The sequence below is a fragment of the Polyodon spathula genome, chromosome 4, assembly GCF_017654505.1.
Source record: "Polyodon spathula isolate WHYD16114869_AA chromosome 4, ASM1765450v1, whole genome shotgun sequence".
NCBI lineage: Eukaryota > Metazoa > Chordata > Actinopteri > Acipenseriformes > Polyodontidae > Polyodon > Polyodon spathula.
Window position 1 is genome coordinate 50273072 of NC_054537.1, and position 21144 is coordinate 50294215.

The window sequence follows — 21144 nt, forward strand, 5'->3', positions numbered from 1 at the left end:
TATCCCTTATATATTAAGATTAGCTCTACACCTTTAAGGTTTGGAGCTCTTGAGAGGCTGACTTCAAAGTCCACCTCCCAGCAGAGGAGAGGCAGTGTGCGTGAGGAGAGAGTGGAACAAGCACAACATGGCGGTTAATAGTTGTGCAGGGATATGGGAACTCTTACAGTAATATGCATATATTAGCTATCTTGAAGTGTTAAAAACCAAACAAACAAAACCAACTTAAAAAAAAAAAAATGACAATCAAAATTAAGTGCATGAACAATTAACTATATTGACAATCAAAGCATAGACAATAATCAATCATCTAGCTAGCGAGCGTAGATGCTATACACAAACTTGAAAAAAAATAAGATGAACATGTAAAAAGAATGTATAATAGATAACGTTGATTGCTTTATTGACAAAATAATTCATTGGACAGTAACATTTGGTAATTTGAACAACAGTCGCATGTTATCATATACTTTCCTTGTGCGCCCCTTTACTTATACGCACTAATGGGCTCCAACAATGGCGCCTGAGTTTTAAAACGCATATAATTATGGGTAAACTCGATTGGAGGGCTGCGCGTGACGTCTCTAAGCTCCACCCGCAGAAAACTGTAGATCCTGCAGAGCCCAGCACAGCTTTGAAAAGTTGTTGCGTGAGGATGGTTGCGGCTTGAACCAAAGAGACAATGCAGTGATCATGAGTGATCTGCCAATCGTAATTCAAATAGCTACTAAAACTACTGCTGCCCCTTTGCAGTGGAGGGGAACGATATGTTATCTTTAAACAAAGAAGGGTGAACAGCCTTGTCAACGTTATATTAAATCAATGGTAACACTTTAAAATAAGTGTCTTTTCATATGTAATTCACAATGAATTCCAGACACGGAATTAGATTATTAGAATTACAACTGTATTCATAAGTAATTCCTATTTTATCATGCTGATAAATTAGTTCATATGTAATTCATCATGAATTACAAACACTTATTTTAAAGTGTTAACCACATAAATAAATTAATATATGAACATAACATAGTAATTAATAGTTAATTAAACGTAATTTATTATTTCATGATAAGTAATGTATACTATTACAATAAAGTTCAAACTTAACAACAATTATACAATTGAAAGGATAACAAATCCTATCAAAATAAACATAAACAAATAAACTTTATGCATTACCAGGTGTATTCCACTACTCCAAAAATAAACCAACAGATTCAAAGAAATTACAGGGTTTTTTTGCTTGCTTATTTCTACTTGTTTTAATGGTATTGATATAGTACATAATTTTTATTTTAAATAATGAAAAATGTGGGGTATAATTGGACCGTTTCATTTTATGAATATGATATGTTCCACACATTAATAATAGGTTCATGATGTACACCAATTTCTGTTCTACGTTTGTTTAAATAAAACAGCATCAACACCATCAAAACGTACATTAATATCTAATTTCCTTAAATTGAAGTGCTGCATATCATTCCAATTATTCCATATTTTAGTATAGATACAATGGTAAAATAAATGATAAATAGTTTCTCTTTCCATATTACAAAACACAACTTTTTTTAAAAAATTAATTTCTACCCTAAATTTTCCCAAAACATGTGTAACAGGAAAAATCTTATGGATTATCTTGTAAGAAACCTCTTTAATCTTATTGGTGAGACAACCCTAAACAGAAATCTTCCAAGCTTTCCTCCAGTTTATAGTTTCAAAAATTGCATTCCAATAAAATTTTGAAGGCGGAATAGACATATCCTTATATAAACTCCTAATTTGTTTATTGTCACATTTCTTATTTAATATATATATATACCTCACCAAGAAAAAGCTTGATGTCTGAGCCGTATCTGCCCTGAAATCCTCCCTGTATTCTCTTAAAAGCAATAAAGCCCGTCTGGGAATTGCATCAAAAACTATTGTCAGTTCTTTAGGATTAATAGGAATTCTGAATGTATTTAAAAATCCAGAGTAATTAAACAACTGTCCATTTTTGTTTAGAAATTTTCTTTTTATATTTTATATCTCTATTATTCCAAATAATATATTTATGTGGGGGAAAATTATGTTTCTATATTAATTTCCCAGTCAGTAGGACCTGTTTATGTAAAGTAGCAAGTTTAACAGGAATTTTATCCATGTCAAAATTACATTTCAATAAGAATTCAATGCCACAAACCTTCGTATATAATATCATATATAATATTTATATATAATATAATTTTTGATCCAATTAGTTTTAAAAATAATATTTTAAGTCTTAAAATCCAACATGTTAAGGCTACCTTGTTCTAGTGTTTTAGATAGTATATCTTTCTTTAAATAATGAGGTTTGTTTTTCCATATGAAATTATATAACCTCCTGTCAAGCTCTTTTAATACCTACTAAGGTGCATCTAGAGAAAGTAAAGTATAAACTGATCTAGCTATTCCTTCAGCCTTCGATAGTAGTACATGACCAAATAAAGATAAATCCCTTAACAACCAAGAATTCAATTTCTTTTTATTTTTTCTATAATGGACATAAAGTTTAATTCTAAGATATGTTATTATCTTTTTAATAGGAATGTCATATGTTTCACTTAACTCACAATCTTTTAGGCAAATAATTCACACTTTTTAATATTTAAAGATAATCCAGATACAGAAATGTGACAGAGTGTCCCGCCCCTTTATGTTTATTAGTGCTTTATGTTGTATGTAGTGTGTTAATGTTGGTGTTTATATATAAAATACACAGGATATAAATATGGGTTATGAGCATGAGTGTTATAAAATGTAATTTATATTTAGGCACGAGGATTGCACAGCACTTCACGTGCAGGTAAAATATAATAATATGTGAGCACAGGGAATTGCACTTTATTAATTCACGTGCAGTTGTACCGTGATTCCAACTGAATGATTGATTAGCAATAGAGTCTCAGTACAGCTGCATAAAAGCTGCATGTTTTCATCCACTCGGGTTGTGTGTTCGGTGAGTGGAGAACGGGTTTGGAGATGGAGGTGATAAATAATAAAATAATAACGTAAAGTTAAAATATCTGCTCACCGTATTTTGTGTAGTGTTAGTCCGTTTTGTTTGTCTCTCTTGTTTTGGCGAATGTGCCGCGTCCTGTGTTTTTGTGTTTGTTACAACCGTTTATTTTCTAGCTGTCTGTTCATTTATTAAATGCTGAGCGAAACCATTCGTTCAGCTCCACCAAACTCCACCTCTCACTGTCGTTTATTTCCTGTTTCTGGTCTCACCCACTGCAGCCATCTTTGTGACAATGACCCATAACAGAACAGTGCTATTCAAAGATCTTTCATTAAAAAACATGGATCAGTGAGCAAAACAACAATTTCACGAGTTCACATTGGATGTGTGCAAAATATTCAAAGATCTTCTTGTCTGAAACAGCAAGGTTGTTCGGCACCAAAATTGTCAAGTTTGCTCAGGACAAGGTCCTTTCTAAGTTTTGTAAAATCCCTGCTTTTTCATTAATAAAACATGCAGCCAACAAAACAATTTCATGATGCACGTTGGATTTGCGTAAAATATTCAAAGATCATCTTGTCACAAACCGCAATGTTGATCTGCACCCAAATTGGCGCATTTGCTCAGAACAAGGTCCTTTCTAAATTTTGTAAAATCCCTGCTTTTCAGTTAAAAAACATGGATCAGCAAGCAAAACAATTTCACGAGTGCTATATTTACATATAAGTACAAGTATAAATCCATACAGTAACACAGAGACATTAAACTAAGTACGATAGTAGAGGGTAATGTGAAGTACTGTTAATTTCAAAATGGCGTGTTAGTCACACGGTTTGGCGGCCATATTGATAATTGAAAAACGACTTTTATGACCCATAACAAGAACAGTGTTGCACTTCATTGTTGGTACAGTTGTGCAGACCATATAGCCATAGTAATAACAGCTAAAATCAAAAGCAGATTGGTCCCATGGTTTGGCGGCCCTATTGGAATGAATGTTTAAATTTTATCTTATAGGGCATGCCGATATGGTCAAAGTGAAAATGGAATACATATAGGAAGTGATATGTGCGCTATAAAAAAAGTTATTACCCATGACCTTTGACCTCTGCTAAGGGTCAAAAATGAACATATCTGGTAAAAAAGACCTTAAGGAGCACATATACGGTAATCATTTATATTGAACATGTATAGAAAGTCATATGTGCGCCATAAAAAATGTCATCAGTTTGAAAAGTACTTTATTTGTATTCCAGGTCTGGTGACTGTTTAAAAAATAAATCCCTGGCAATACATAACCATGTGTAAAGCAAGGGATAACAAAACAGGGCACAGTCCCGAACAAAAACGAACACACGAACACACGGTCACCAGTCCGGGGTGAGTGTAGACGTGCTTATGGTAAGTGATGACACGAGTAATTGTGACAGTGGTGATCCGGATCGTGCTGACCCTCAGCGACAGCTCCGGATTTGTGGGTTAACTGTCTAGTGGTGCAAAAACACGACAATTACAAACGCAGACACGACACAATACACAACATGTATTTTATTTAACAATGAGAGCTCCTCTCTCGGTCCTTCTCTCTCCAAGCGTTTATTCAAACGAAGGAAAAGATCAGCGTTACCCTGGCCCCTATATGTAATCCTGCATGACATCTTGGTAAACGGTTGCAGCTGCTCCTCGTTTACCTTTCAAGTCAATACAGTCTTACAACAGAGTCTTGCTTCTTTCCAGGCTGACCGACTTCCCGGTCCCGGAAACGAACTGTCAGGCCAGTCCTTCCAGATACTTTTCTTCCCGTTCTTTAGCGCCATCACAAGTCGGGAGGGAGATTTATCACCAGAACTCATTATCTTTCTGTCACAAGCTGCTATTTCACGGAATGGGAAATGCAAGGTCAGTTCGATGGGTTTTTTCAATAGAGTTAAGTTGTTCCCACTTAACTGTATAATGTGTATAATTTTCGTCGTCTTTGCACCTTCGAAATCCAGTGTTCCGGGAGATTTTTGGAGATAAAAAGAGGGTTCTGGGCTGGAACGGTTCTGATTGGTAACATGGCTACAGCATTTAATCGTTCAGTACTCATATTGTTTCTCAAGAAGGTTTTTATCTGTTTCAGTGTTGAGAAGGACCTTTCTGCCTCTGCTGTAGTCAATGGAGTGGCAATAACTATCTTCAGTAGTTTTGTAATCTCTAGAAATGTTTTGTCCAAGTTGTTATATAGCATCAGTTTAAGTATACTTAATGCATTTTCAGCACTTTTAAAAGCTTTAGTTTCATACACTGTTTGTAAATCAATGCATAAAGAGGTATTTCCAAGCATTGGATATGCTTGAACAGTTTTTTCTAGTACACTGTCTGGGAAAACTACCTGATACTCCTCAAAAGGGTCACTCTGTAGTAATTTTGCAGCAACAAGGTGCTTTCTGAAGGCAAACCGTTCCTTGGCATGAGATATTATGATGTCACAAATTTTCAAGGCAGCTGTGTCACAATCTTCAGTGATATTTGGGCCTCATCTTTTTCGCATTGGTGGCAGATTCTCAGGGAAGCTAGATTCTAGAGTTCCAACAGATGCTCTGATGTCCTGAATGCTTTCAACAAATTGAGTGACCGCTGCATTAGCATCAACAGATGTGATATTTCTTGCCTGAAGTTTCCCATAAAAAATATCCACTTTCAGCATTACCTTTTTGAACAAGTACAGGAATTACAGAAACTCTGTCATTGAGGCTATGGCAAAATCCATTTGCTTCTCTAACTGTGATGCTGTCAAATTCTCCTTAGTCACCGATTGTTTGAAAACAGTCCAGCAGATGTTCATGCTGTTCAAACATGTCCTCACTACTCGACTATGAAAATTCCACCTGGTTTGAGGAGCAGTTTTCTTTGGAGCACGAGAGAAAAATTTTGAAAAACCAGAGAGGGTCTGAAAAAAAATTCGAGCCTCTGAAACTTAACTTGTGCTCAACCCATTATTAGATTTATTTGATGGGTATAGCAATGGACATAATGTGCACTTATATATTTGTCCCTTACAAGCTTCTAGAACCCACCAGTCTCTACATGCATTACACTAGTTCCATCATAGCTCTGTGTAATTATTTTAGCCTTTTCACTTTCTTCTGTGAATATGGCACCTAGCTGTTGCATAATGACAGTGGAAATAGTTTCAGCATTTCCAAGTTTCAACTCGGTGAACTCCAAAAAAATGCTCAAAAACATGTCCAGTTTTGGAAACAATGTACCTAAAAACTAGTACACTTTGGGAAATATTTGTAATGTCACTGGTTTCATCCACTTGAATAGCAACATAATCAGTCTGTTTCAGTTCTTTCACAATATTTTTCCATGCAAACCTCTAACATGCAGCCTAGAAGTTCATTTTGAACAGTCTTTGAGGTGCCTTTAAAGGCTGTGGCCATCTTCAAGAGTGTTTCCATGGCCTGGTCAATCTCTGAAGCAAAATCTACCAGTCCAAAAAACACACCAGCAGATGATGATGATGTTTCATCATGACCTCGTAGGGCCAATTCAAAAGTTCCACAGAACAATATGCACTCAATGATGCGTGTAAGTATGTGTCAGTTTTTAGACACCTCTTCATCGTGCTTCTAAGTTGGGCCGTACATACCTAGATGCATTTTGCATGTTTTATGAACTCTAGAAACCTCTTGCTTCTTTGATTTGGAGGACAGGTATTGCGGGTCTGTAACTCCAGTTCTTGACCATGCTGCACCAGTGTCACCCTGAGCCTTAGCAAACAGGAGACAAGGAAAGCAAAGCAGTGCATTGTGGCTTTCACTTGCACAACCCCATGGCCTCAGCTTATACCAGGACTTGTTAAATGTTTGAGTGTATGCTCGTCTTCTGTCACTGTTCACCTGCACTAATTTTATTGGAGGTCTGCTGGGTCCCAACCTTTTGATTGGGAGTTTCTGCACTTCCTCCAGTGTAGCAAAATTATTTGCTAACAGAAATTCTACCGTATTCATGTATTTTAGAATATTAAACCCTGGCATATATATATATATATATATATATATATATATATATATATATATATATATATATATATATATATATATATATATATATAAATATAAACATGAAATGTATTCAAGTTTAAGGTGCCTAAATCCAAATTCAGGAAAACTTAATTGTTTAAAAATAATTGTACTATTTAAATACTTAAGACTTCAATTTAATCCAATCCAACCTTAAATGGAAGTCCTAATTAAGGCCAATGAATAAAAAAAAAATGTAATCAAAAGTAGATTTAAAAAATGTATTTTCAGGAAATAGTAGATAATTAAGAAGAAGAAGTAAACCTGACACGGATCGACAGGATTTTATATTTATTTATTAACCGATTTTCTTAAACAGCCAGTAATGGCAGAAAAAAAACTGATTTAATGTTTTAAAACATGGGCTGGTAGGTGACGTAATCACATACAAAGACATAAGCCCGATATACACTCCTTGCAAAGGAGCCAGCTCTTTTGTACAGCGGCTTTTTGTACACATAGTGTATGCTATATTTAATAACTGATTATCCTAAACAGGTAGTGGTCAGTACTCTGTAAATTAACAACAAAACTGCTGAACGCGGAAAGAAGCACTGCTTAAGAGCAGCAGCCTCGGGAGAAAATGGGATAAATGGCGCAAAATAAAGCCATTAAAAGTATGAAAACAACAATATATGTGGAATGTGAATTCAAATGTGAAAATGAAGATAGACAAGAATAAGTCGACTTTAGATACTTTTAGAATAATTAGAATAACAATATGGAAACAGCTTAAACGCGTTCTGTTGTTTTGCAAAATAGCTCTCTGCAAGACTGAGAGACAAAGTTTTGCGCAGTTTGTATTTAGCCTTGCTTATCTTGACACATGTGCACTGATCACCATGTTCGCTACCAGGCTGCGCTCCATCCAGACCTTTTTAAACCAATTTTTAAACCAGTCCTGGCTGATGGCTTGTTGCTACTGCGCATGTGCAAGGTGGGTTTAGGAGCTAGAATTGCGAACACAGCCCGTCTTCAGTCTATAAACAGATGGGATGAGCTGCATTGTTGATGTGCCAGTGTCACGTGAGTGGGGGAAATGAAATGCACGTCACCCAGACGATGGGAAGCGCAATTCATTTACAAAAATGCTGGGGGTTCGGCGACCATGCGAACACTGTTAACCAACCGCCACTGGTTAGTAGTTAGTTTATATCGTTAGGTTATTACCATAACCCTGGTTCCCTGAAAGAAAATGACAACCATTACCGAATGGGAAAGAGCCCTCTCTGACCGTCAGTCACTGAGCATATATAAAAAAGCTGCCCTATCAGGGCCCTGCTGTGAGGGGGGAGTCCCTCCCACCTCCTGCTGAAGAGGGACGTCCTCACAGTAACATGTCGCCATTTTATTTCTAAATCAGAGGTCAGCTGGGGACATGACCTCGAAGGGCAATGGTTGTCATTCTCTTTCAGGGAACCTGGGTTATGGTAATAACCTAACGTTCCCTTTCAATAGAATGATAACCATTATCGAATGGTAAGCTGTACCAAAGCTGTTGTGGCTCCAGTTAACTGACAGTACAGCCTCATGGCGATAGCCACAGAGCCCACATGATGCCTAAGGGTATGCTGCCTGCAACACCCTAGAGCCCAGAGAGGGTCTTGTTCGGTCTGTGACATCAAGGCGGTAGAAACATACAAATGTCTGACTACCTGTCCACGTAGCAGCATTGCATAACTCATCTAAGGAGGTGCCGTGAAGGAAAGCCCATGAAGTTGCCTGCCCCCTGGTAGAATGGACCGTAATCTCCCCCTGCAAGGGGGAGTCCGTATGTTCATACATCAAGCGTATAGCATCTGTCACCCAGTGCACTAGACGTTGCTTTGATAGGGCTTAATCTCTAGAACAGGATCCATAGCAGACAAACAGCTAGTTGGACTGTCTCCAGGATGCCATCCTATCCAGGTAACAACGCAGAGCCCGAACAGGGCATAGCATGTGCTGTCTACCCGCAGTACCAGTTCTAGGTTCCACTTTGGTACCATACTTTTCATGGGAGGATGATGCCTCTGAGCCCCTTTAAAAAATTGCACTGCCAGGAAATGTGCCCCAGGGGACACCGAGTCAATTTTGTCGTGGCACGCTGATACTGCTGCCAGGTATACCTTCAAAGTGGACGCTGATTTTCCTGTGTCAAACAGGTGTTGTAAGAAGGTTAATATTGTCTCAATAGGGCAGGTCACAGGATCGTGACCTTCGGCAATGCACCAGTCTTGGAAAACTTTCTATTTGTATGAGTACTGGGCTCTAGTGCTCGGCGCCCTAGCAGACTGTAGTGTTTCTACTACTGCATCTGGCAAACCTCGTCTGAATAGATGGCTCCGATCAATGGCCAGACCCAGAGTTGGAGCTGGGCTGGACTGGACTGGGTTCGGGTGCCATAATAACCCCTCCTCTTGGCTCAGGAGGTCCTTGCGCAGCAGGAGCTACCACGGCTGATCTGACAACTGTCGGAGAGGAGAGCAAACCAGGGGCGTCTCGGCCATCTGGGTGCAACCAGCAAAACCCGTGCTCTCTCCACCCTGATACTCTCTAGTGTCAGGGGTGTTAATGGTAGCGGAGGGAACACATACAAAAGCCCCTGTGGCCAGGGGTGAGCTAGCGTGTCTAATCCCAGGGGACCCCGGTTGCGAGAATTTGGAGGCTACTTCCGTGGCCTTGTGGGACCTCTCTTACAAAAGTTTTTCCTTTTGTTTACTGAATAAAAATACAGAACTCAATGAGCAGCAACGTTACAGCGTGTATCTCTTCCAATTAAAGCATAATATTGTGCAAATCACTAAATAATAATTTTTGCTGTAGTGTATTCAGAATAAAATAACACCTATCATATAGCAACCTAAATATTTTACATCTGTTTTATATTAAATAATCTTAATAGTGCAAATATTGTAACCTGACCAAAACAATAGAAAATACATTCCAACATTGCAATAGTTTAACATTACTAATTACAACTAGCCATCAAGTACTAACATCAGATGAGTTATTTTGTTTATTCAATAACCTGCAAATAATTCAAAACAAGGATATCTGGTTGTACTTTTAATGTTCAATGCAAATGTTGACTTTACTCCATCCATTCACAGAAAGTCAACCGTAGGTGTTTTACATTGAAATACAGTCCAGAGTTAAAAAAATATATAACTCCTTTCCAACTCCAAGTATCTTGCCTTTTTTTATTAGTCACTTTGTTATTCTGCTTTAACATTTAGCATGTCTTTATATTCATCATAATGTTAAATTACCTTTCTAATTTCAATGTTACCCAAGTTTGGATTACTTCTTTTAGCACACATGTTAAATGGCTGAATAACATATATTGAAAGGCTTTGTTTACCCACTTTCTTTTGAGACGTGGGCTCTCTTCAGGGGTGCTGGGGTGCTGCAGCACCCCCTTGGCTTTGCATGGCTTCCATCATATACAGGGGTTACAGTTGTGTTCAATGGCTTTCAGCACCCGCACTTTAAAAATTGTTTCAGTGCCACTGGCTATCTTTGGTTACGATACACAGTTAGAAACATACTGAAAATAAAAACCATCATGAAAAAATATACAAATATATTGGGCCAGATAAAAATGCATCCGGGCCAGTAAAAACACAAGCTCAGTGGCCCGAGGGGCCAATAGTTAAAAATCTACACGTAGAGCAATGGAGATGACAGGAGGGTTCACAGTTCTGATCGAATGACAGTTCTCTAAGCATTATTTGTGAATGCTTATTCACCATTGCTACACCCTGTTAGAAAATTCACTTCCCTGCATTTTTTTTAATTATTCATAATTTAATCATAAAATCACAATTTACAAGATTAAATACGCTACTATACTCCTCCTGGGCACTGCCATAATAGGGTCACACGACTGTGATACTATACACCGACTGGCTCAGTGGATATGTCGGATTTTGCTAAATTAGAAGCCTGGCATATAGCAAGTTATGGAAAGAAACGATCATTTCAGTTGTATTTAATGTGGTGTATATAGTGTTTTGAGGACAAAGGACACTGAACATCAGAAAGTAGGCACTGTGAGATGAATAATCCTACTTTTAGCTCAGTTTTGGGATAGATAGAGAGAGATAGAGATAAATATAGATACTCCCGATTGTGGAGTTGCATTTGTGCCATATAAAAATGTAAGAAATGTCGTGTGTGTGTGTGTCCATCTGTCTGCGGTTATTGGTCTTATACAGTTGTACATTTAAGAACATAAGAACATAAGAAAGTTTACAAACGAGAGGAGGCCATTCGGCCCATCTTGCTCGTTTGATTGTAGTAGCTTATTGATCCCAAAATCTCATCAAGCAGCTTCTTGAAGGATCCCAGGGTGTCAGCTTCAACAACATTACTGGGGAGTTGATTCCAGACCCTCACAATTCTCTGTGTAAAAAAGTGCCTCCTATTTTCTGTTCTGAATGCCCCTTTGTCTAATCTCCATTTGTGACCCCTTGTCCTTGTTTCTTTTTTCAGGCTGAAAAAGTCCCTTGGGTCGACACTGTCAATACCTTTTAGAATTTTGAATGCTTGAATTAGGTCACCACGTAGTCTTCTTTGTTCAAGACTGAACAGATTCAATTCTTTTAGCCTGTCTGCATATGACATGCCTTTTAAGCCCGGAATAATTCTGGTCGCTCTTCTTTGAACTCTTTCTAGAGCAGCAATATCTTTTTTATAGCGAGGTGACCAGAACTGCACACAATATTCAAGATGAGGTCTTACTAGTGCATTGTACAGTTTTAACATTACTTCCCTTGATTTAAATTCAACACTTTTTACAATGTATCCGAGCATCTTGTTGGCCTTTTTTATAGCTTCCCCACATTGTCTAGATGAAGACATTTCTGAGTCAACAAAAATAGATTCCTTCTCCAATTTCAGTATCTCCCATATGATATTTATAATGTACATTTTTATTTCCTGCGTGCAGTACCTTGCACTTTTCTCTATTAAATGTCATTTGCCATGTGTCTTCCCAGTTCTGAATCTTGTCTAGATCATTTTGAACGACCTTTGGTTGATCCATTTTATAAGCTCAATAAGGCACTTCAGGGTGTGGGATATACTTTACTATCCACACACCCCAGGCGGTTAAAGCCACTCAGCTTCACCTCGTGACTTATAACGCACCTGGGGGGTGTAGATATTAGAGTATATCCCACACCCTGTAGTGCCTTATTGCTTACGTAATGTGGAGAACTACTGGACCAGTGTTAACAAACAATTTTAAACAATGCAGGGCAAAGCAGAAAACATGATACCATTGTACAGGGACACATTTAAAAGGTATGGCAGGAACTGTCAAGATGAATTTATAAATCTTCGGCATCAGATCACACAGCTGCAAAGGGAGTGGTTCCAGTGGCAGCAGGCAGGCAGGCAGGCAGACCGAAGAAAAGACAGCAGACTCCCTCTATATACGACTACAACCCACCAAAAGATCTGACCAAATTCAATGTGAAAAATGTGCAAAAATGAAAAAAATCAGACAGGGGTGTGGAAGAGCAAAGCTCTGCCCTTTAAATTGGCAGGGATGGGGTTAACTTCCCCTACCTGCCTGGGTTTATTATGTTCAGGTGGCTGGGGTTGATTAGTTGATTAGGTTGATTAACGATCAATCAGCGCCCAGCCACCTGATATAAAAGGAGGCCTCTGCTTCTCATTTGGAGAGAGGGAGCTGAGGAAGCAGGTTGTTTTTTTTTGGGTTGTTTAGAAAGTCTGAATCCAGTGAAGGCATTGCCCAGCCTGGAAACTGTTATTTTTGTAAGTTTTGCTTTTTATCTTTTTTGTGTTTAAATTGCTTTGTTTTGGCCCTTGTGCCCTTTCATTTTTGTGTTTATTTATAATAAAAGTATATTTGTTTGAACTGAAGTCTGTCTCTGGGCCTCTATCCACTCGCCAGCCTGCCACATTTGGTGTCAAAGTGGGATAGCGCCACCTAGAGGCTCAGAGCAGTATTTTTGTTTTGTTTTGTGGAATTTTTGGGATAATTTAAAAAAAAAAAAAAAAAAAAAAAAAAAAAAAAAAAAAATGGGAAAGAGCAGACAGCGACAAAAGCAGGAAAAGCAGCAGCAGCTGAAGAAATGTAAGCTGCTGCAGCCACCGCTGGAGGACCCGGCCAGCCTCTTCCCCTGGTGTTCCTGGTGTGGGAAGGAGGACCATCGTTGGCGGTCCTGCCCAGACGTGCCACCGGCAAACTGGTGTGGCCGGTGTGAGGAGGATGGCCACAACTGGGCAGGATGCCCCTACAACCAGGCCCAGGAAGAGGTGTCGTGTTCACCCCGGGCATCAGGGGCCACCCCACTACCTCCAGCACCACCCCTTCACCACCTTCACAGGAGATCTGGGACTGGTTGATGCACCCTGAGGCAGACCTCGTCCACGATCTCCCCATAGTTATCAACACGCTGTGGCGTCGAGATGGGGAGAGGTGGGAACAGTGGGAGGAACAACACCACCCGGCCTCCTTCCCAGAGGTTGCCCTCATGGTGGTTAATTACCTGGCTGTAGACATGGGAGATGCCCCGGTCACTCCAATAAAGAGGGGTGAGCCGTCGTCCCCAGAGCCAGAGAGGGGTGAGGAGCTGCCGTCGTCCCCAGAGCCAGAGAGGGGTGAGGAGCTGCCGTCGTCCCCAGAGCCAGAGAGGGGTGAGGAGCTGCCGTCGCTCCCAGAGCCAGAGAGGGGTGAGGAGCGCCGTCGCCCCCAGAGCCAGAGAGGGGTGAGGAGCCGCCGTCGCTCCCAGAGCCAGAGAGGGGTGAGGAGCCGCCGTCGCCCCCAGAGCCAGAGAGGGGTGAGGAGCCGCCGTCGCCCCCAGAGCCAGAGAGGGGTGAGGAGCCGCCGTCGCCCCCAGAGCCAGAGAGGGGTGAGGAGCCGCCGTCGCTCCCAGAGCCAGAGAGGGGTGAGGAGCCGCCGTCGTCCCCAGAGCCAGAGAGGGGTGAGGAGCCGCCGTCGCCCCCAGAGCCAGAGAGGGAGGAGGAGCCGCCGCCGTCCCCAGAGCCAGAGAGGGGTGAGGAGCCGCCGTCGTCCCCAGAGCCAGAGAGGGGTGAGGAGCCGCCGTCGTCCCCAGAGCCAGAGAGGGAGGAGGAGCCGCCGTCGCTCCCAGAGCCAGAGAGGGGTGAGGAGCCGCCGTCGCTCCCAGAGCCAGAGAGGGGTGAGGAGCCGCCGTCGCTCCCAGAGCCAGAGAGGGGTGAGGAGCCGCCGTCGCTCCCAGAGCCAGAGAGGGAGGGAGGAGGAGCCGCCGTCGCTCCCAGAGCCAGAGAGGGAGGAGGAGCCGCCGTCGCTCCCAGAGCCAGAGAGGGGTGAGGAGCCGCCGTCGCTCCCAGAGCCAGAGAGGGGTGAGGAGCCGCCGCCGCTCTCAGAGCCCGAGAGGGAGGAGCCGCCGCCGCCGCTCTCAGAGCCCGAGAGGGAGGAGCCGCCGCCGCCGCTCTCAGAGCCCGAGAGGGAGGAGCCGCCGCCGCCGCTCTCAGAGCCCGAGAGGGAGCCGGGCCGCCGTCGCCGCCTCCGCCACCAGAGGGAGCCGGGCCGCCGTCGCCGCCTCCGCCACCAGAGGGAGCCGGGCCGCCGTCGCCGCCTCCGCCACCAGAGGGAGCCGGGCCGCCGTCGCCGCCTCCGCCACCAGAGGGAGCCGGGCCGCCGTCGCCGCCTCCGCCACCAGAGGGAGCCGGGCCGCCGTCGCCGCCTCCGCCACCAGAGGGAGCCGGGCCGCCGTCGCCGCCTCCGCCACCAGAGGGAGCCGGGCCGCCGTCGCCGTGCTACCTTGGAGATTCGGGGCCCCCTCAACCAAAGAAGGCTTGGGGGCTCCGACATCAACCCCGCCCACCACCACCCACCATAACAGCCCACCCAAGGGACATAATTGGACTCTTGGGGGGGGGGGGAGGGGGGAGTTGGCCGATTGCGGCCGGTGTACGTTGTACATGGGGGGAGGTGTGTGGCAGAGCAAAGCTCTGCCCTTTAAATTGGCAGGGATGGGGTTAACTTCCCCTACCTGCCTGGGTTTATTATGTTCAGGTGGCTGGGGTTGATTAGTTGATTAGGTTGATTAACGATCAATCAGCGCCCAGCCACCTGATATAAAAGGAGGCCTCTGCTTCTCATTTGGAGAGAGGGAGCTGAGGAAGCAGGTTGTTTTTTTTTGGGTTGTTTAGAAAGTTTGAATCCAGTGAAGGCATTGCCCAGCCTGGAAACTGTTATTTTTGTAAGTTTTGCTTTTTATCTTTTTTGTGTTTAAATTGCTTTGTTTTGGCCCTTGTGCCCTTTCATTTTTGTGTTTATTTATAATAAAAGTATATTTGTTTGAACTGAAGTCTGTCTCTGGGCCTCTATCCACTCGCCAGCCTGCCACAAGGGGACAAATACTTTCTCATGGTACTGTGTGTGTGTGTATGTATGTAAGTACTGATCTATATATCTATCTGTCTATTTATCTATCTATCTATTGTACCAGTCAAAAGTTTGAGTACACTTGCTGTAACTAGGTTTTTTTCGTAATTGACAATGTTTTACGTTGTATAATTTCTGTAAATACTTGAAAATGAAAACACATGTTACAATATACAATACAAAACATAAGGAGTATCAGAGCAATGTTCAAGAAAATTGAAATTGTCTCTAAATCTTGGATTCCTCAAAATAGCCACCATTTGCCTTAACAGCCTCACAAACACGAGGCATTCGTTTCAGCAGGAAATCACCCAACATGTCTTCCCAGCTCTTCTGCAGCAATTCCCAGAGATGTAGAGCACTTGTGGGTAGCTTTGCTTTGATTCTTCTGTCCAGTTCATCCCATACAAGTTCTATGGGATTGAGGCCTGGAGCCTGGGCAGGTCAGGTCATTAGATTGAGTTGTCCTTCACGTTCCTTCTTTGCCAGATAGTTTTTGCACAACTTTAGGTGTGTTTTTGGTCATTATCTTGCTGAAGAATGAGGGACTGCCCAACTACCCATAATCCTGATGGAACAGCATGCCTCTTAAATATGCTATGATAGCCATGCTGGTTGAGCTTGCCTTGGACTTGGTAAAGATCACCAACTCTGTCACCAGCAAAGCAACCCCAGATCATGACACTGCCTCCTCCATGCTTGACAGTGCGAACCACAAATGCAGAACTCATGCGCTCACCCTCTCTGCGTCTTACAAATACTCGGCGGTTAAACCCAAATATTTAAAATTTTGAGTCATCGGTCCGTAAGACCGACTTCCACTCCTCAGACGTCCAGTTTCTGTGTTTTTTGGCCCAGACAAGTCTCTTACTCTTATTCTGCACTCTTAACAATGGTTTCTTTGCAGCAATTCCTCCAGTTACACCAGCTTCATGCAATCTCTGAACAGTTGATGTTGAAATATCTGTACTTCTAATAGCATTTAGCTGAGCTTGTATTTCAGGGGCAGTTAATTGCTGGTTTCGCAGACTTGTGACTCGAATGAACTTGTTTTCTGATTCTGAGGTCACCCTTGGCCTGCCTGATCTTGTTTGTTCCTCATGAGTGCCAGTTTTTTCAAATAAATTGATGGTCTTGACCACAGCAGTTACAGACACTTGCAAAGTTTTTACGATTTGTCTTAAAGATTGACCATAATTTCTTAAAGTAATTACAGACTTTTTTCTTTGCTTAACTGAGCGTATTTTGCCATTTTCTGCTCCTTTACATTCAGGAGTGACCTATATTTATTGTAATCATGGATCCTCACCTATTAACAATTGGTGACAAAAGGTTAATTGGGTAACATGCTAGTTAACTCAGAGAACATCTAACAAAGACACGTTTGTACTTAGACCAGTGTTCTAACACCTTTTTATACACATTTCAGACTTTTAACTGACTTGGGCTTCAGACTGAAATCCCCTTGCTTTGAGCGACCATTTCATGAAAATTGACAAGATTTACATTTTCATTTAAAAATTAAATTTTACACGTAGTACACGTACCATTTGCCTTGTGACTTATAATGCAGCCAGGGGGAGAGTGGATGTTAGAGTATATCCCACACCCTGTCGTGCCTTATTGCTTATGTAATGTGGAGAACTACTGGGCCAGTGTTAAGAAACAATTTTAAACAATGCAGGGCAAAGCAGAAAACATGATACCATTGTACCTGGACACATTTAAAAGGTATGGCAGTGTGGCAGGCTGGCGAGTGGATAGAGGCCCAGAGACAGACTGCAGTTCAAAAAAATAACTATTTTATTATAAATAAACAAAAATAAAGTGCACAAGGGCAAAATAACAAATACTCAAACACAAATAAAGCAAAAACAAAACTCACAAAAATAACAGTTTCCAGGCTGGGCAATGCCTTCACTGGATTCAAGTTTTCTACACAACCAAAAAAAAACCAACCTGCTTCCTCAGCTCCCTCTCCCCAAATGAGAAGCTGAGGCCTCCTTTTATATCAGGTGGCTGGGCGCTGATTGATCGTTAATCAACCTAATCAACTAATCAACCCCAGCCACCTGAACATAATAAACCCAGGCAGGCAGGGGAAGTTAACCCCATCCCTGCCAATTTAAAAGGGCAGAGCTTTGCTCTGCCACACACCTCCCCCCATGTACAACGTACACCGGCCGCAATCGGCCAACTCCCCCCCCCCCCCCCCCCCCCCCACCCTCCTCCCCCCAAGAGTCCAATTATGTCCCTTGGGTGGGCTGTTATGGTGGGTGGTGGTGGGCGGGGTTGATGTCGGAGCCCCCAAGCCTTCTTTGGTTGAGGGGGCCCCGAATGTCCAAGGTAGCATGGCGACGGCGGCCCGGCTCCCTCTGGTGGCGGAGGCGGCGACGGCGGCCCGGCTCCCTCTGGTGGCGGAGGCGGCGGCCCGGCTCCCTCTGGTGGCGGAGGCGGCGACGGCGGCCCGGCTCCCTCTGGTGGCGGAGGCGGCGACGGCGGCCCGGCTCCCTCTGGTGGCGGAGGCGGCGACGGCGGCCCGGCTCCCTCTGGTGGCGGAGGCGGCGGCGGCGGCCCGGCTCCCTCTGGTGGCGGAGGCGGCGGCGGCGGCCCGGCTCCCTCTGGTGGCGGAGGCGGCGGCGGCGGCCCGGCTCCCTCTGGTGGCGGAGGCGGCGGCGGCGGCCCGGCTCCCTCTGGTGGCGGAGGCGGCGACGGCGGCCCGGCTCCCTCTGGTGGCGGAGGCGGCGACGGCGGCCCGGCTCCCTCTGGTGGCGGAGGCGGCGACGGCGGCCCGGCTCCCTCTGGTGGCGGAGGCGGCGGCGGCGGCCCGGCTCCCTCTGGTGGCGGAGGCGGCGGCCCGGCTCCCTCTGGTGGCGGAGGCGGCGGCCCGGCTCCCTCTGGTGGCGGAGGCGGCGGCGGCCCCGGCTCCCTCTGGTGGCGGAGGCGGCGGCCCGGCTCCCTCTGGTGGCGGAGGCACCGCCTGCTCCCTCTGGTGGCGGAGGCGGCGACTGCGGGCCCCCGGCTCCCTCTGGTGGCGGAGGCGGCGACGGCGGCCCGGCTCCCTCTGGTGGCGGAGGCGGCGGCGGCGGCCCGGCTCCCTCTGGTGGCGGAGGCGGAGACGGCGGCCCGGCTCCCTCTGGTGGCGGAGGCGGCGGCGGCGGCCCGGCTCCCTCTGGTGGCGGAGGCGGCGGCGGCGGCCCGGCTCCCTCTGGTGCCGGAGGCGGCGGCGGCGGCCCGGCTCCCTCTGGTGCCGGAGGCGGCGGCGGCCCGGCTCCCTCTGGTGCCGGAGGCGGCGGCCCGGCTCCCTCTGGCTCTGAGAGCGGCGGCGGCTCCTCCCTCTCTGGCTCTGGGAGCGACGGCGGCTCCTCACTCCTCTCTGGCTCTGGGAGTGACGGAGGCTCCTCCTCCCTCTCTGGCTCTGGGAGCGACAGCAGCTCCTCACCCCTCTCTGGCTCTGGGAGCGACGGCAGATCCTCCTCCCTCTCTGGCTCTGGGAGCGACGGCAGCTCCTCTCCCCCTCTCTGGCTCTGGGAGCGACGGCAGATCCTCCTCCCTCTCTGGCTCTGGGAGCGACGGCAGATCCTCCTCCCTCTCTGGCTCTGGGAGCGACGGCAGCTCCTCACTCCTCTCTGGCTCTGGGAGTGACGGAGGCTCCTCCTCCCTCTCTGGCTCTGGGAGCGACAGCAGCTCCTCACCCCTCTCTGGCTCTGGGAGCGACAGCAGCTCCTCACCCCTCTCTGGCTCTGGGAGCGACGGCAGCTCCTCACACCAATCACCCCTCTCTGGCTCTGGGAGTGACGGAGGCTCCTCCTCCCTCTCTGGCTCTGGGAGCGACAGCAGATCCTCCTCCCTCTCTGGCTCTGGGAGCGACGGCAGCTCCTCACTCCTCTCTGGCTCTGGGAGTGACGGAGGCTCCTCCTCCCTCTCTGGCTCTGGGAGCGACAGCAGATCCTCCTCCCTCTCTGGCTCTGGGAGCGACGGCAGATCCTCCTCCCTCTCTGGCTCTGGGAGCGACGGCAGCTCCTCACCCCTCTCTGGCTCTGGGAGCGACGGCAGATCCTCACCCCTCTCTGGCTCTGGGAGCGACGGCAGCTCCTCACTCCTCTCTGGCTCTGGGAGTGACGGAGGCTCCTCCTCCCTCTCTGGCTCTGGGAGTGACAGCAGATCCTCCTCCCTCTCTGGCTCTGGGAGCGACAGCAGATCCTCCTCCCTCTCTGGCTCTGAGCCTCTAGGTGGCGCTATCCCACTTCTGACACCAAATGTGGCAGGCTGGCGAGTGGATAGAGGCCCAGAGACAGACTGCAGTTCAAAAAAATAACTATTTTATTATAAATAAACAAAAATAAAGTGCACACGGGCAAAATAACAAATACTCAAACACAAATAAAGCAAAAACAAAACTCACAAAAATAACAGTTTCCAGGCTGGGCAATGCCTTCACTGGATTCAAGTTTTCTACACAACCAAAAAAAAACCAACCTGCTTCCTCAGCTCCCTCTCCCCAAATGAGAAGCTGAGGCCTCCTTTTATATCAGGTGGCTGGGCGCTGATTGATCGTTAATCAACCTAATCAACTAATCAACCCCAGCCACCTGAACATAATAAACCCAGGCAGGCAGGGGAAGTTAACCCCATCCCTGCCAATTTAAAAGGGCAGAGCTTTGCTCTGCCACAGGCAGGAACCGTCGAGATGAATTTATAAATGTTCAGCATCAGATCACACAGCTGCGAAGGGGGTGGGTCCAGTGGCAGCAGACAGACAAACTAAAGACCGGACAGTGGGAGCAACGATAACAGAACATCTTTTAACCCCAAAGTCTCTTTTAAGAGGGACCCAAATGTTTTGTGAAAAGCTGGAAGTTTAAGAGATATTTTTTAAACTATTTATGTTTTTAAATTCTAGTGTATGAATATCTGTCAGTGAATTGCTCGTTTTTGAAAAAAGTGCCGACCCATAGTGATATGCTGTAATATCAACACCCCCATGTGACCTGTTTTGACCAATCAAGAGTATTTAAAATACCCATTTTAAGTGCAGTGTCCAGATTTGCAAAGAAGGTAGAGACTTTAATTAGACTCATGACTGTTTTAGCTGCCAAAGGTGCCTCTAATAAATATTGACTCAAGGGGGTGAATACTTATGCAATCAATTATTTTCTGTTTTGTACTTGTAATTAAATTAGAACAGTTTGTAGATTTTATTTTTCACTTTAACATTGTGGACTTTTTTGTGTTGATCAGTGGCAAAAACTCCTAATTAAATCCATTTTGATTCCATGTTGTAACACAATAAAATGTGGAAAAGTGCAAGGGGGAGGGGGGGTGAATACTTTTGAGAGTCACTGTATAAAAGAACTAAAGAAAGTTTATTTCGTTTGGTTGTTAGTAGCTTATTGATCCCAGAATCTCATCAAGCAGCTTCTTGAAGGATCACATATATCATATATGTGTGAGTGTGCTTACTTTAAGACTACTAGGACAAAATTGAACTCAAAGTAAGTAGAATATAACAGTTAGAATCTAGAAATAGACTTATAATTATAGACAAACATAAATAAAGCATTTTCATGCAGGATTTGAATGGTTACATACAGTAAATGTGCAAGCAGGATTCATAGCACATACAATGTTAAGCAACGTCTTGTGTTGGAAGGAAGACTGCATCTTTGTTTCATCAAGTTCAGTTGTAAGCATTTTCA